Consider the following 16,591-nt stretch of genomic DNA (forward strand, 5'->3'; position numbering starts at 1 on the left):
GATTCCATTGCAGTAGTCCAGGTGGCTTAGTACCATAGATTGTACCAAGTTGCGAAATATTTCCCTCAGGAAAAAAGGTTTCACTCGTTTCAGTTTCCACATTGAGTAGAACATTTTCTTCATTGTAGTTTTCACTTGGCTCTCTAGTGTGAGGTTTCGGTCAATTATAACTCTGAGAATTTTCAGGCTGTCTGAGATAGGGAGGGTGTAGTCTGGGGTGGTTGTGTTAGTGGGTTGTGGGATGTGAGGATGAGACTGTGTGTTTTTTCTGTGTTTAGTTTTAGTTGAAATGCGTTTGCCCATGAGTTCATGATATTCAGGCTGAGTTCGATTTCTCTGGTGATTTCTGTTAGGTCATATTTGTAAGGAATGTATATGGTGACATTGTCTGCGTATATGAAAGGGTTAAGGCCATGATTGGATATGGACTTGGCTAGCGGGGTCATCATTAGGTTGAAAAGGAGTGGTGATAGTGGTGAGCCTTGAGGTACACAGACAAAAGAGCAACACTGGGCCTCCAAGACTGGGACAACTGTAATTCTTTATTTATCACGTGACCCAACATGGGCCGTGTTTCGGCGTTAGGCAACGCCTGCCTCAGGGGTCTAACAACAAGACACAAACATAATGATGTATTAAAAAATAGACAGTGATATAAACATTTATATTACAAGTATTAAGTATTTCCACCGTGTCGGAAATTGTTCACCTCATTGATGCCTGCTTCTCCACCTTAGAACATTGGGCTCAGGTCTTCCGTTTCAAATTAAACAAGGACAAAACACAGTGTCTCATCCTCTCGTCCATCCACACTCCAGTAATTGACACGGTGCTCCCAGTATTGGACTCTGTCCTTCTGATTGCCACAAGCCTGCGGCTTTTAGGAGTGCAACTGGACACACACCTCCAGCTGGACAATCATGTGTACTTGGTCACCAATAAAATGTTTCATGCCAGATACTTCCTTCCTAGAGATTTGTTCCGCACACTTGTCCACTGGCTTGTCCTCTCCCACTTGGACTATTGCAGCGGAATTTACGCGGGCTGCCAGGCCTCTCTGTTGAAAAAGTTCCAAACAGTTCAGAACACTGCTGCGAGACTCATCCTGAGAGAGCGACGCTTTGAACATGCCGAACCCTTACAGTTCAAATTACACTGGCTGCCTGTTCAGGAGCGCATTGCCTTTAAACTCTGCTCCTTGACCCATAAAATTATCTATGGGTTTGCCCCGGAGTATATGCACCCCTTGATCGACCTCCCGCCCAGGAATGCCAACCCTGCTGCTCGTTCCTTCCTCCACCTTCACTTCCCAAACTGTAAGGGTGTCAAGTACAAGAGGATCTTCGCCTCGTCTTTCCGCTATTGGAGTCCTGAGCACTGGAATGCTCTCCCGCAACACCTTAAAACTCAAGCGGACCACGCCCTCTTCAAGTTGTTGAAGACCTACTTCTTTGCCAAGACCTACTCCTCACTTTATACCGCTGCTTGATGCACCCTCCCTGGCTCCTACCCTGCTAGTTCACCCTGTTAGTTGCTTCTCCCCCTGCATACTCCTTGTATACTCTTCTAAGTTTTCCTATTCTGCATTTTATTTAATGTTTGTAAGCCACATTGTGCCTGCATGAGTGGGAAAATGTGGGATTTAAGTGAACAATAAATAAATAAATAAATAAATAACATAAATTATAATGAAAGAATAGCATCTGGAAATAAACCATTAATATTACATGTATATGGCATATAATTCCATCTTTATAAAAGAATATTAAAAACATAAATAATCTTATATAAATTGATAAGACAAAAGCAACAAGAATACAGCATCACTAAAAATGATACATGAAAACGTAATGAATTCGACATGTAAATAGACTTGCATTTAATTCCATGTGTACATATAGATACTGATTGGTTGTCATAACATAAGTATATATATATTTGGAGCTATTGTGATTCATGCAGTATTGTGAATTTGTTTATGTACTCAGTTAGTTGTTTAGTTACCATGCTTTCCGTCAGTTGGACTACCAGTGGGATTGATGCTACTGGGCGATAGTTGGTGATATCGTTTGTTTTTTTCTTGGTATCTTTTGGTATTGGGGTGAGTAGAATGTTGCCGTTTTCCTTAGGGAAGAGACCATGTTGGAGCATGTAGTTTAAGTGAGATGTGAGATCCACTGTAAAGCAGTGGGGAGCGGATTTTAATGGAGGAGTGGCCTAGTGGTGTCAGGTTCTCAGGTTCAGAGCCCGCGGGGCCGAGCTCTGGAGCAAACGTGAGCCCTTGGGCTGCTGACGAGGAGCGACAGCAGCAGGCAAAACCCACCAACCAACGCTGGGCAAGCACACCGGCACCGGCAGGGACTGCAGGCACCGCCCAGCGAGCCAGAACACACGGACTGGAATCCCCGGACTGGAGGACACAGAACTGGAACACTGGACTGCAATCCCCCGGACTGGAGGACACAGGACTGGAACACACACCGGACCGGAACACACTGGACTGGAGCACACAGGACTGGTCCGTACAGCTTCACCTGCGCTTGGCCACTACCCCCCCCCCCCAAGGGTTGAGCCCTTGGGTTCGAGTGGCCGGCAGGACTTACCGGATACCGGATGACACAGGGACCAGGACTGGAAACAGAAGAGACAGCAGTGCTCCAAGGAACTGGACTAACCAGGGCACTCCTAGGCCTACACTAACAAAAGGACTTCCTAAGCCCTATACTAACAAGCTAAACACAAAACTAACAAGCTTCCTAAGCACTACTCTAGCAAGCTAGATACAAAACTAACCAGGTGCTTCCTAAGCACTACTCTGGCAAGCTAGATACAAAACTAACAAGGTGCTTCCTAAGCCCTACTCTAGCAAGTTAGACGCAAACTATCAAGGTGCTTCTAAAACCAAGAGGGAAAAGCAGGGGAACCACAAGGGAAAAGCAGGAAAGCTAAACACACAGACACTAGTGCACACTGCACTAACCTGGACCTTAGCAAAAGCAAGCAGGGAAAGTAGACACAAAGTCAGAAGTGCACACTGCATAGGGTTACCATATGGCTCCAGAAAAAGGAGGACGGATTGAGCCAGCCGGGTTTTACTTCCATTGCTTTCAATGGAAGTAATTGAGCCAGCCGGGTTTTACTTTCTTTGCTTTCAAGCAATGGAAGTAAAACCTGGCTGGCTCAATCCATCCTCCTTTTTCTGGAGCCATATGGTAACCCTAACACTGCACCACCTTACCTAAAGCAAACACCACCGTTGCAAAGGCCCTGAAGGAAACAACACCACTTCCTTATCAAGGCCCTCCCAGATGATGTCACACTCCCTAGCCCCAGGCAACAGCACACTGACCCAGAGAGCACACTGAAACCCATAGAAGGCCCAACCCACACCAATGCAGCACCGTGAAGCACTTGAAGCCAGTACACCCAAAGAGAGGTAGAGCAACTCAGGCAACACCCACAGCTGCAGTAAAGTGAGACAATTAGAGTCATGCTGCTGGAAGCTGCCAGCACAGAGAGAGAGAGAGCCAGCTCAGACAGGACAGACAAATGAAACAGAAGCCAGCTAAGCTGACCACCAGGAAAAAGGTAAGTTTGAGAGGGGTTATGACCACAATCATAACAAGTGGTTAGGGTGGTGGACTTTGGTCCTGGGGAACTGAGGAACTGGGTTCGATTCCCACTTCAGGCACAGGCAGCTTCTTGTGACTCTGGGCAAGTCACAAACTTGTGCAGAATCTGCCCGCTGGGTGTTTGCTGTGGACTGGGTCCAAACAGTCGATGAAATTTCCGATGTCAGTGGTGCTCTGAGGTATCGTATAGACGTTTAAATACCTGTGTGGCATAAATGCACAGGAGGCGAGTCTCTTTCAATTGAAAGGAAGCTCTGGAACAAGGGAGCATGGGATGAAGGTGAACGGGAACAGACTCAGAAGTAACCAGAGAAAATACTTCTTCATGGAAAGGGTGGTGAATTTGTGGAACAATCTCCCAGTGGAGATGAAAACAGTACCTGAATTCAAGAGAGCTTTGGACAAGTATATATGATATCTAAGGGAGTGGTAGGGAGAGTAGAAGGCATGGATGGGCAGACTGGATAGGCAATATGATATTTATCTGCCTATATTTTTCTCTTTTTCTATGTATGTACTGGTATTCTGCAACATATGTGTGTATTTGGTGCTGTCATATCAAATAAATATATTTTTGTAGCGCTGGGATATTCCTGGCAGTCATCACTGCCCAGTTACCACTGAGTTAGCATGGGAGCCCTTACCGCCACCTCAATGGGTGGCGGTAAGGGCTCCCCCCGAAATGGTCATGCAGCAAGTGCTTTACTTGCCGCACAGTCATTTTCTGCAGAAAAGAAAGACTACTCTTTTACCAGCAGCAGTAAAAGGGGGCTTAGGCGCGCGTTATAAACACGTGCCGATGCCAGTGCATTCCCCCTTTTGCCGCAGCTTGGTGAAAGGGGCTCTAAGGGCCCCTTTTAGAAAGCCATGGTTCCTGTATTGCTGCTTTGCCGTGTGCCAATCCGGCACTACCACTTGGCTACTGCAGGAGCCTCCCAATCCGGGGCGTAGCTATGGGGGGCCACAGGGACCTTGGCCCCCGCAAATTTCATCCAGGCCCCTGGTTTGGCTGGCGGGGATCCCCAAACCCCACCAGCCGAAGCCTTCCTCAGCGCCGGTCTCCGGTGCAGCCACATTTGCTGCCCTGCTCTTCTTTCTTCTTGGTCCTCCTTTGCACGCTGACGCTCCTTTACGTGAAACTGAGAAGGAGTGTCAACGTGCACAGGAGAAGCAAGAAGAAAGAAAAGAAGGGCAGTGAACGCGGCTGCACCGGAGACCGGCGCAGAGGAAGGCTTCAGCGCCAGCAAAGGCATTTGTTTGTGAGGGGAAGTGGCAAGGAGGTGAGGCGAGGTGAAGCGGTGGGCGGGGGGGGGGGGGGGAGGAGGTGAGGTGGTGGGGGGGCGAGGAGGTGAGGTGGTGGTGGTGGGGGGGCGAGGTGAGGCGTGGCAGTGGGGGGGGGCAATGGGGCAGTACTCAAAATGTGCCTCAGCCTCGGGCTCTGGCACCCTCCCACCATGATGTCTGGCTACTCCCCTGCTCCCAATGAGCACCATTTCCGGCGCTGAAAAAATACTTTTATTTTTTTTAGCACCAGGGGCTTAACCGGCAGTAATCGGGCAGCCCTGTATGCTGCCCGGTTACTGCCGAGTTAGCGCGTGAGCCTTTACCACCTCTTAAATAGGTGGCGTAAGGGCTCCCCCTGGAAATGGCTGTGCAACAAGTGGTTCACTTACTGCAGGGCTATTTAAAAAAAATCTTTTACCCGCTGTAGTATAGGGGGCCTGAGTACGTGGCAAATCCATGCACCAGTGCTATGACAAGGCCCCTTTTACCGCAGTTTGGTAAAAGGGGCCTTAAAAGTTAGTTGTTTTGGAAAGAATATTAAAAGGTGATATATATTTTAGTGTTAATTTGATAAAATAAGAATTTGGACCTGTGAGAAATTGGTGTGTAAAGCATAAGTGGCAATGAAGTCATGAGCCACTGGAGTGACACCTTGAGGTCCTTTAATTTATATAGAAGAGACTTTGATCTGATTAGTATGACTGTCCGACAAGATGGCGTCTAGAGCGGTTGTACGTACCTGAGCTCCTGACCCTCCACGAACGCGTCTGATGAAGCAGAGCTTTTCCCTGAATTTTTCATGGGGAAAAGAAAAGGGAAAACCAGGGTACAATCCTCCTCTAACCCTGGAAGAAACCCTACTCTCCAACAGACGATTCTGGAGATGTTCGGCGTTCAGATGCTGGAAATGCCGACGCCCTCTTTAATTGGATCCGCACTATCACTGGCGGATCACAGCATAGAGGGGGCTTTGTTAAGTCCTCCCTCGAATACAGATCCCCCGCGACCTGGAAGCAGTTCGGTGCTGGCAGAGGAGCAGCGCTGTGAGTCGCCCGAAGTGGAGTTGATCTCCCAAGCAGCTGGAGGAGGACCCGCCGCTACCTCAACCCCAGAAGTGGTGACAACAAGGGATATACGGGCAAACAAGCCCTCATCTACCTCTAATCTGGGAGCTACCTCCATGGGAATCGGGGGAAACAGAAAACTTGCTGTGGTGACCATGGATGCACTGTTTGATGCTATACAGAGACTGAACTCTTCTCTTCTTCAGGTAACAAATTCATTTAAGGAAGAAGTTTTTGATTTGAAACAATCCCAACAATCTCTGTCTGGGAGAATTCAAGAACAAGAGGGGAAAATGGAATCACTAGAAGGAGAACTTAAAAAATTACAGAGTTTTGCAGTGACAGTTATTAAGGAGAGGGATATTCTGGCTAGGAAGCTGGAATATTTAAGACAACTATGGGAGGAGAAATAATTTAAGATTTCTCAGTTTTCCTAAATCACCTCTGTTGAAAAAGTACTCAATGTGGAAATTAAAAAGAGTGAGACCTTTCTTCCCACGGGCAGTCTTCTGCAACCTGGTGCAGTCGATGGTACTCAGTCATCTGGAGTACTGCAACACACTCTATGCTGGCTGCAAAGAGCAAATAATCAAGAAACTTCAGACAGCCCAGAACACAGCAGCCAGACTCATATTCGGTAAAACAAAATATGAAAGTGCGAAACCCCTATGAGAAAAGCTACATTGGCTCCCACTCAAAGAACGCATCACGTTCAAAATATGTACCCTAGTTCACAAAATCATTCATGGAGATGCCCCAGCCTATGTGTCAGACCTGATAGACTTACCACCCAGAAATGCTAAAAAATCATCCCGCACATTCCTCAATCTTCACTTCCCCAACTGTAAAGGTCTAAAATACAAACTAACGCATGGGTCAACCTTCTCCTACTTGAGCACACAATTCTGGAATGCGCTGCCGCGCAGCTTAAAAACGATATATGAACTAACTAACTTCCGCAAACTACTGAAGACCCATCTCTTTAACAAGGCATACCACAAAAATCAACAAATGTGAACTCCCACACATATATCCAGAACTGTCTTACAATATTTGCTTGTCACACGACTATCATGTTTTATCATTATCATGTTACCCAAGATCCTTATGTAATACTAAATGTCTATTTTCTTATATATTTCCATCATTCATGATGTATTGTAAGCCACATTGAGCCTGCAAAGAGGTGGGAAAATGTGGGATACAAATGCAATAAATAAATAAATAAATAAATACTTTGGAAATATTGGGAGTTCCGATGGAGGGTTTTCCATCCATTGTTAGAGTGTTTTTTGTAGAAAAAAAGGTGCCGGTACTCATTATGAGCAGGGCCACCACATATGGCTCCACCCCTATGATAGCCACACCCACATTAGCCACATCCCTTATACTAGCCATGGCTCATATAAACAGACATCATTGAAAGTATTATACTTGTATAGGAGAAAAAAATAACATGATTTTTTTTCATTATAAATAATTTCTGTAAGCTGTTACAGCTCCAGTATACCCAGTGCAAAATAAGACAGCAGATGTAAATTCTCAAATTGGACATATTCCAAACACTAAAATGAACATAAAATGATTTTTTCTACCTTTGGTGACTTTGTTTTTCCTGATCATGTCGGTCCCAGTCTCTGATTCTGCTGCTCTCTATCTGTTCCCTTAACTCTGCTTCCAGGGATTCCTTTCCATTTATTTCTTTACTTTCCTCCTTTCTTCTTCATTTCTTGTTCTACATCCATAGGTAAAAGCTGGGTCCTCCGCAGGTCTTGACTGGAGGAGGTATAGAGTGGATCCAGTTTTTGCCTATTTTCTTCATCCATGTGCAGTTTTTTTCCTCTTTTCCCTTTCCCTCATTTCCGTCAGTATGCATCTCCTTCCTATTCTCCCCTCCCCACCATCCATGTGCATCTCCTTTCTCTGTCTTCCTTCTCCTCCATCCAAGTCCAGCATTTCTTCTCTCTCCCTAACCCTCCATCTGTGTGTATCTCCTTCCTCTGTCTTTCCTTCCCTCCAACATTTCTCCTGTCTCCCCTCCCCTCCATCCATGTACATCCCCTTCCTGTCTTCCCTCTCCTCCATCCATGTCCAGCATTTCTCCTGCTCTCCCCTCCATCAATCAATGTCCAGCAACTCTCCTCTCTCCCCTGCCCTCCCCTCCCATCCATGTTCAGGGTAAACTTCTACAAAACAGATGAAGATGTGATTCCGTGTGCCCCAATGAAAGGGAGTTTAATTCTACTTCCATATAATTTTAATATATTCTATCATCTTAATAAACACCAGGCTTCCCAAGGCAGATTACAACCAGTTAAGATGAACCCATCAGGAAACAGAATATTCTCACTGACATCTGGCCATCTGAATTGTTTAGAAGCACAGTGAAGAAAAATGAGCACAAACTACAGAATTTATAATTGCTGTTCCTACTAGCTACAATAATTTTTGAAGTTGTTTTAGTGATATTCAATTATGTTTTTTCTCCTCCACCTCATAAGGCACTGCCTATCCAACAAAAACAATGTTAGATTTGTTACAGATGGACCGACAATAAAGAACAACAACATGGATGCAGCAGCTCACAGGTTTGCTTGCTGTGTTTTGAGTGAACGGTGACGGCTGCACGGGGGAGTGGAAACAGAGATTAATCAAATGTCTTCCTTACTTACAGTGGACTAGATAGGCTCACTTCCACTTCACTCTCTATTTACCGAATTCGCAACAGCGAACCGGCGGGCGGCGGCAGTAAAGGCAGCAAACAGGCAGGCTTGCCTCCGTCCTTTACTTCCCTGCCCTCTCAATGTCCCGCCTTCCTCTGATGTCATTTCCTTTCCGTGAGGGCGGGATGCTGAGAGGGCAGGGAAGCAAAGGATGGAGGTGAGCCTGCCTGCTTGCTGCCTTTACTGCCGCCGCCCGCCAGTTCACTGCTGCGACTTCGGTAAATAGAGAGTGGAGTGGAAGTGAGTCTATCTAATCCACTGTAAGTAAGGAAGACATTTGATTAATCTCTGTTTCCACTCCCCCGCTCAGCCGTCGCCGTTCACTCAAAACACAGCAAGCAAACCTGTGAGCTGCTGCATCCACGTTGTCATTCTTTATTGTTGGTCCATCTGTAACAAGTAGGGGAGCTGCCAGCCCTCAGAAAAAAAGATGCCAGTACGCGGTACTGGTGTGTACCGGCACAAAAAAAGCACTGCCAATATATATCTGGAATTAGAACTCCAACAGTGGAATCTCAACCTGAATTAAATCTAACTGAATTTTTGGAGAGCTCATTAGAGGTAGTAACGGAGCGAACAATTCTTCTGGTAACTTTTGCACTGGAACCAGACAGAAATAATATCTTTCGATTATATTTCAGACATATGAATGCAATGTTCTTTGTTGCCAAGGTCCAAATATTTCCTGATTTAACTAAAGACACACAAAAAAGAAGACATGAATTCTTGGGGTTAAAACCGAGAATACTCGCTTTGGGTGGTACATATATATTAAAATTTGCATGTAGATGTTTAGTGTCTTTAAATTCGATAAATTATATGTTCTTTGATCTGAAGAAATTGCAGGAATTTATAATATCCAAGGAAGGTGAAAGAGGTTCTACCCTGAATGCTCACACAGGTTAAAAATATGCTGGACAAATTGACTGCGAGTGTTGGCATCTCCCTGCTCTAATTGATTTGATTTATAAGTCTTTGATTTTGGATATTTCCTTGTATCTTGTATCATTATTGTGGACTAAGTTAGAGGTGAATTTTCCTAACCTTGTTTAAGGGAATAAGTATTTCTTTTTATGTTATGTTCCAGTTATTTCATTGCATTTATGGTAAATGAATGTAATATTGAAAATTTATAAATAAAAAAATTAAAAAAGTATGACTGTCTGTATGTGTGGCATCATCACTGATTCTATGTAACACCACAATTTCTCTCATATAATGGCAATGAGTACTTTCATGAGACTATAGTTCTGTGAAGTGCATTCAAATTTTTAATTTTAGAAATTTTTTAAGAAAAAGGAGAAAAAGCCTCTGAAAGAAGCCCAAACACCAACCCAAAATATTGTTAGTAAAAATGAGGGTTGAGGAAAATCAATGGGCTGTTTTATCTTCACTGGCACCAAAAAAACCCTTATTTCTTTAGGTATAAATGTAAAAATGCTAGCTTCACAGAACTGACTTCAGATGGATCCCCAAAAGAAATGAAAAATTACATAGCTTAATTTTCAAATGTAATGACCAACGTGCAAGTGGTCGGTCCGTCACACCGACTTTGGCCAGAGTTTCGCTGTGTGCTGTCTCAAGGCGTGGAAGACCAATAATATCAGGCACGTTCAGCCTTATTACAGTCACAGATTCTTACACAAGCAACATTATGGGGTGGCATACACATTCACAAAACAAAAATATGCACATACATAGAAGAGAAACATTAATTGTATAGCACAATCCCTTTTAAAGTACAAAGCTACTAAAACCGGTTCTCAACTGAAGGGGGGGGGGGGGGGGGTTTAAGTTGTTTCTTGTTAAGACGCCGTGTGTGGTTGGTGCCTTGAGGCGGCCTCTTCAGGCTCCAGTTAATTAACCGAAAATCCCTCTAGACCACAGCAAAAATGATGACAAAATGGGTAATTTTTTGATGTGGACTCTTTGGAAATCTCTCTCAGACTCTCTCTCTCTCTCTCTGCCGTTGCCCACTAGAGGGCCCTTTGAAATTTTTAAGTCAACAATAATAACAACAGTAAGTAAAAATCATCTTTTCCTTCTGTGTCAGAAAAGCATTTTTTATATCCATGTTTATTATATCATTCTAGAGACCATTTCGGGTGGTCTACACAGAGGGAGAATGGAACAGCAAGATCCTTTCAGAGAAGTTGGAGCTGGGGAGTTCACCTGCGGCTTGTTTATTCATAGCTGCATTTTGTAATGTAGCTACCGGAAGAGCTGTCTAGGCAGTGCATGGTATGATACATACCTTGGAGGCAGGAATAACGCCTATCATGGTTCTGATACTCTTGCTGGGCCCTAGCAGAGCAGTTTGGCGCCTGCTCTATGTGAAAGCTCAGATTTAAAAGAGGAAAATATAGCACTGAGGCATGAGGGACTCAAGTTTTCTATCTGAGGAGACTGTCAGGGTTTAATTCATCACAGAGGGGATGTGCTTATGGTCGGAAAAGAAAGGAAGATGGCTGCTGCTACTACAGCAACTCCTGCTGGTAACTGAATGGTGCTGTCTGAGAAGATATACCTAGCAAGGGTAATATGTGTCACATGGGCATGCCTCTTGGGCAATTATCAAAGAAGGAAAATGATTAAAAAATAATAAATAGCCCAACACTGGTTAATGTAAGTCTCTTGTAGCAAGAAATTCTGTTGTCCATTGAAATAAATCAGAGAGAAGTATCTACGAGAAAATGTTGGCGGCCATATCTTACTAAGGATGAAAAAAGACTTGAAGCAGTTCAAAGAAAAGCAACGAAAATGGTATGGGATTTGCATTGCAAGATGTATGAGGAAAGACTTACTGACCTTAACATGTATACCTTGGAGGAAAGGAGAAACAGTGATGATATGATACAGATGTTCAAATATTTGAATGTATTAATCCACAAACAAACCTTTTCCCAGAGAAGGTGCTAGAACTAGAAGATATGAATTGAGGTTGAAAGGGGGCAGACTCAGGCATAATGTTGGGAATTATTTTTTCATAGAGAGGGAGGTAGATACCTGGAATGCCCTCCCATGGGAGGTTGTGGAGATGAAAACAGTAACGGAATTCAAAAATGCATGGGATAAACACAAAGAAATCCTATTTAGAAGGAATGGATCCAAAGAAACCTAGCAGAGATAAGGAAGCAACACCAGTAATTGGGAAGCAAAGCTAATACTGGGGAAACTTTTACGGTCTGTGCCAGGGGTGTAGCCAGACCTCGCGATTGGAGGGGGCCAAATACCTTGGCTGGTGGGGGTCCACAACCCCCACCAGCTGAAGCTTTGTTCAGCGCTGGTCTCCAGTGCTGCTTTGTTGCCTGCCCTGCTCTGTCTTCCCCTCATGTCCTGCATGCTCCTTTTAGTGAAATTGAGCATGCTCAGTTTCACTAAAAGGAGCATGCCAGACATGAGGGGAAGGCAGAGTAGGGCAGGCAACGCGGAGGCGCTGGAAACTGGCGCTGGACAAGGCTTCAGCTGGCGGGGTTGGGGACCCCTGCCAGCAAAATCAGGGGCCCAGAGGAAATTTGGGGGGGGGGGCCTAGGCACCCGTGGCCCCACGTAGCTACGCCACTGGTCTGTGCTCTGATCGTGGCTGGACAGATTCAGCTTTAGCTTCAAAAGATGGAGAGTTGGAGAACAAGAGCAATGCTGGGCAGACTTTTATGGTCTATACCCTGAAAATGACAAGGACACATCAAGATCAGGTATACATATGAAGTATCACGTCATACCATCCAGCTTATAATCGAAAGACAAAAACGCCTATATTGCGACCTAAATCGGGAGATACGCATTTATCTCACAAAAACGAATAACGCGGTATAATCGAAAGCCGAACTTGGACGTTTTTAATTACACTCCATCGCGGAAGCGTACAAAGTTGATGGGGGCGTGTCGAAGGCGTGGTGAAGGCAGAACTGGGGCGTGGTTATCGGCCGATCAGAGATGGGCGCCTTTCGCTGATAATGGAAAAAAAATATGCGTTTTTAGCGAGAATTTAGGGCACTTTTCCTGGACCCTGTTTTTCCACGAATAAGGCCCCAAAAAGTGCCCTAAATGACCAGATAACCACTGGAGGGAATCGGGGATGACCTCCCCTGACTCCCCCAGTGGTCACAAACCCCCTCCCACCACAAAATATGCCGTTTCACAACTGTTTATTTTCACCCTCAAATGTCATACCCACCTCCCTGGCAGCAGTATGCAGGTCACTGGAGCAGTTATTAGGGGGTGCAGTGGACTTCAGGCAGGTGGACCCAGGCCCATCCCTCCCCTACCTGTTACAATTGTGCTGCTTAATGCTTAGTCGTCCAACCCCCCCCAAACCCACTGTACCCACATGTAGGTACCCCCCTTCACTCCTTAGGGCTATAGTAATGGTGTAGACTTGTGGGCAGTGGGTTTTGAGGGGGATTTGGGGGGCTCAACACACAAGGGAAGAGTGCTATGCACCTGGGAGCTCTTTTACCTTTTTTTTTGTTTTTGTAAAAGTGCCCCCTAGGGTGCCTGGTTGATGTCCTGGCATGTGAGGGGGGACAGTGCACTACGAATCCTGGCCCCTCCCATGAACAAATGCCTTGGATTTATTCGTTTTTGAGCTGGGCGCTTTCATTATCCATTATCGCTGAAAAACAAAAACGCCCAGCTCACAAATTGTCGAATAAAACATGGATGTCTATTTTTTTTCGAAAATATGGTTTGGTCCGCCCCTTCAAGGACCCGTTCTCGGAGATAAACGCTCATGGAGATAGACGTTTTTGTTCAATTATGCCCCTCCATATGTAATAAGTTTATCATGTTGGGCAGACTGGATGGACCGTACAGGTCTTTATCTGCCGTCATCTACTATGTTACTATGTTCACAGTATCCAGATGCTAAAGTCCCATTTTTCGGCTGAAACATTGTCTAGGTATAAATCTTTGCCATTCAGCACACGTCTGACACTAGGGCACATCTAAACACTTTCACTGAAGGGGCATCTCTAAGCTTTTTGTTGCATTTTTCCAGTATGCAGACTTCGAAAGCCTCAAATAACTCCCATCATATCAAGGTACACATCAAAAATAGCCCAAACAGTGAGCGCTTTCTGTGGTTTTTTGGTTTCCTATTTTTTTACTTAAAGATACTGTATCCCTTTGTCTTGCCAATAATAACATATTGTACTTCAGCTGGGGGAAAAGAATAGCAAACAGTGCAGAGCTGAGAAGAACAAGGCCGACCACATCTGAAAGACAGGATTTTAAGCCTTGAAAGGAAAGAAAAAAAAAAACCAACAGAAAATTACAGTGTTTCAACAAGTTTAGATAAATGCTTTATGGTATGCTTAAATGAAACTGAAAGGTATCAGAGAGTGGGCCCTGCCAGAAGACAAATGGTACTAAGACCAGAGGCCTGGATTTGAAATGTAATGCTGAACTCACGAGGCCTAGGACCACAAGGGTCAGAAGTATTGGGCTACCAGCCACTAAAACCTCACATTACGGATAAGGTGGTTTAGGGCTGATTCACTAAAGAGTTTTGGCACAAGCATGGTATCAGAGAAATCTCTTAGGGCCTGGTCCAAACATTGTTTACACTGCCAATAGGATCATTTATATCTCAACATTACTCAGTGGAAAAGGTAGGATTGAATGGCCCGATTGAGTGAGTCAGCCATTTTGGTTTGCATGTTGGCTGCACAAATGTTTTCAGTTAGGCCCTAATTAGAAACACGTCTTTAATCACCTATTTTGGATATGAATTCTGGCAGTAAACGTCCAACAAGAGAGCAGCTGTTTTGACTGCAGAATCACAGTTTCTTTTCTCTGTTGGGAAGAATTTTTGCTATACTTTTTGGTCTGTGTTCTATGCAGTTTGGAAGTGTGCAAAATATTATGAGCAGGAGTAAACCTGCCAGGGATGAAGGTGATTATCTTTCAGACTGTCTTTATTATCTTTCTGATAAGTTCAATAATGATTTCTGAGACCAGGTTGTAACCAGCGATATAGTAAACATTTATTTCAAATGTTTATTGCACTGCATATAACTTCCTTATAGGAACATAGCAAATGATGGCTCATCCAGTCTGCCCAGTAAGGTGCTCATGGTGCTTCATGCAGGTAAAATATGTGCTACCCAGTGAAACTGAGCAATTCTGATTGCCATATTTCAAAAAAAAAAAAAAAAAAAATATATATATATATATATATATAGCAGAAGTGGAATAGGATCAAAGAAGGGCAACCAAAATGATTAAGGGGATGAAACTCCTTCCTTATGAGGAAAAGCTTATGAGGTTAGGGCTCTTCAACATGGGGAAGAGACAGCTAAGGAAGGATAAGATAGGGGTCTACAAAATCATGAGTGGAGTAGAATGGGCAAACGTGAATTGATTGTTATTCTTTCAAAAAGTATAAAGACTATGAATAGCCTAGTAGTTAGTGCAGCAGACTTTGATCCTGGGGAACTGGGTTCAGTTCCCACTACAGCTCCTTGTGACTCTGGGCAAGTCATTTAACCCTCCATCCATTGCCCCAGGTGCAAATAAGTACCTGTATATACTATCCAGCTTATAATCGAAAGAGAAAAACGCCTATATTGCGACCCAAATCTGGAGATGGGCGTCTTTCTCCCGTGGGCGCCCAAATCTGTATAATTGCCGATTTTGGGCGTTTCCAACTGCAATCCGTCGCGGAAACGGGTAAAGTTGATGGGGGTGTGTTGGAGGCGTGGTGAAGGCAGAACTGTGGCGTGGTTATCGGCTGAGGAGAGATGGGCGTCTTTAGCTGATAATAAAAAAAAAGGCGTTTTTACCGCGATTTTGGGTCACTTTTTTTGGACCCTTTTTTTTCATGAACAGGTCCCAAAAAAGTGCCCCTTCTGCTCAGTGTGCTGCTGCGGCTAGGAAAGCGAATAGAATGTTGGGTATTATTAGAAAAGGTATGGAAAACAGATGTGAGGATGTTATAATGCCGTTGTATCGCTCCATGGTGCGACCGCACCTTGAGTATTGTGTTCAATTCTGGTCGCCGCATCTCAAGAAAGATATAGTAGAATTGGAAAAGGTGCAGCGAAGGGCGACTAAAATGATAGCGGGGATGGGACGACTTCCCTATGAAGAAAGACTAAGGAGGCTAGGGCTATTCAGCTTGGAGAAGAGACGGCTGAGGGGAGACATGATAGATGTATATAAAATAATGAGTGGAGTGGAACAGGTGGATGTGAAGCGTCTGTTCACGCTTTCCAAAAATACTAGGACTAGGGGGCATGCGATTAAACTACAGTGTTGTAAATTTAAAACAAATCGGAGAAAATTTTTCTTCACCCAATGTGTAATTAAACTCTGGAATTCATTGCCGGAAAATGTGGTGAAGGCGGTTAGCTTAGCAGAGTTTAAAAAGGGGTTGGACGGTTTCCTAAAGGACAAGTCCATAAACCGCTACTAAACGGACTTGGAAAAATCCAAAATCCCAGGAATAACATGTATAGAATGTTTGTACGTTTGGGAAGCTTGCCAGGTGCCCTTGGCCTGGATTGGCCGCTGTCGTGGACAAGATGCTGGGCTCGATGGACCCTTGGTCTTTTCCCAGTATGGCATTACTTATGTACTAACTGACCAGATGACCACTGGAGGGAATCGGGGATGACCTCCCCGGACTCCCCCAGTGGTCACTAACCCCCTCCCACCAAAAAAAACCCACTTTAAAAACTTTTTTCCCAGCCTCTATGCCAGCCTCAAATGCCGTACCCACCTCTATGACTGCAGAATGTATTCTATCCTGTGACAGGCTTTCCCTGGTTCTGATGTGGCTCTCGGGTGAGTGTGACACCTTTTCTGTTAAGGGCACTGCAGAGTGACATCAGCAATGCATTGTGATGGGTGTAGGGTATTGGGCTCCGTGATTCCACTAGCTTGT

Source organism: Microcaecilia unicolor, chromosome 8 (assembly GCF_901765095.1).
Source record: "Microcaecilia unicolor chromosome 8, aMicUni1.1, whole genome shotgun sequence".
In the NCBI taxonomy this organism is placed as follows: Eukaryota; Metazoa; Chordata; class Amphibia; order Gymnophiona; family Siphonopidae; genus Microcaecilia; species Microcaecilia unicolor.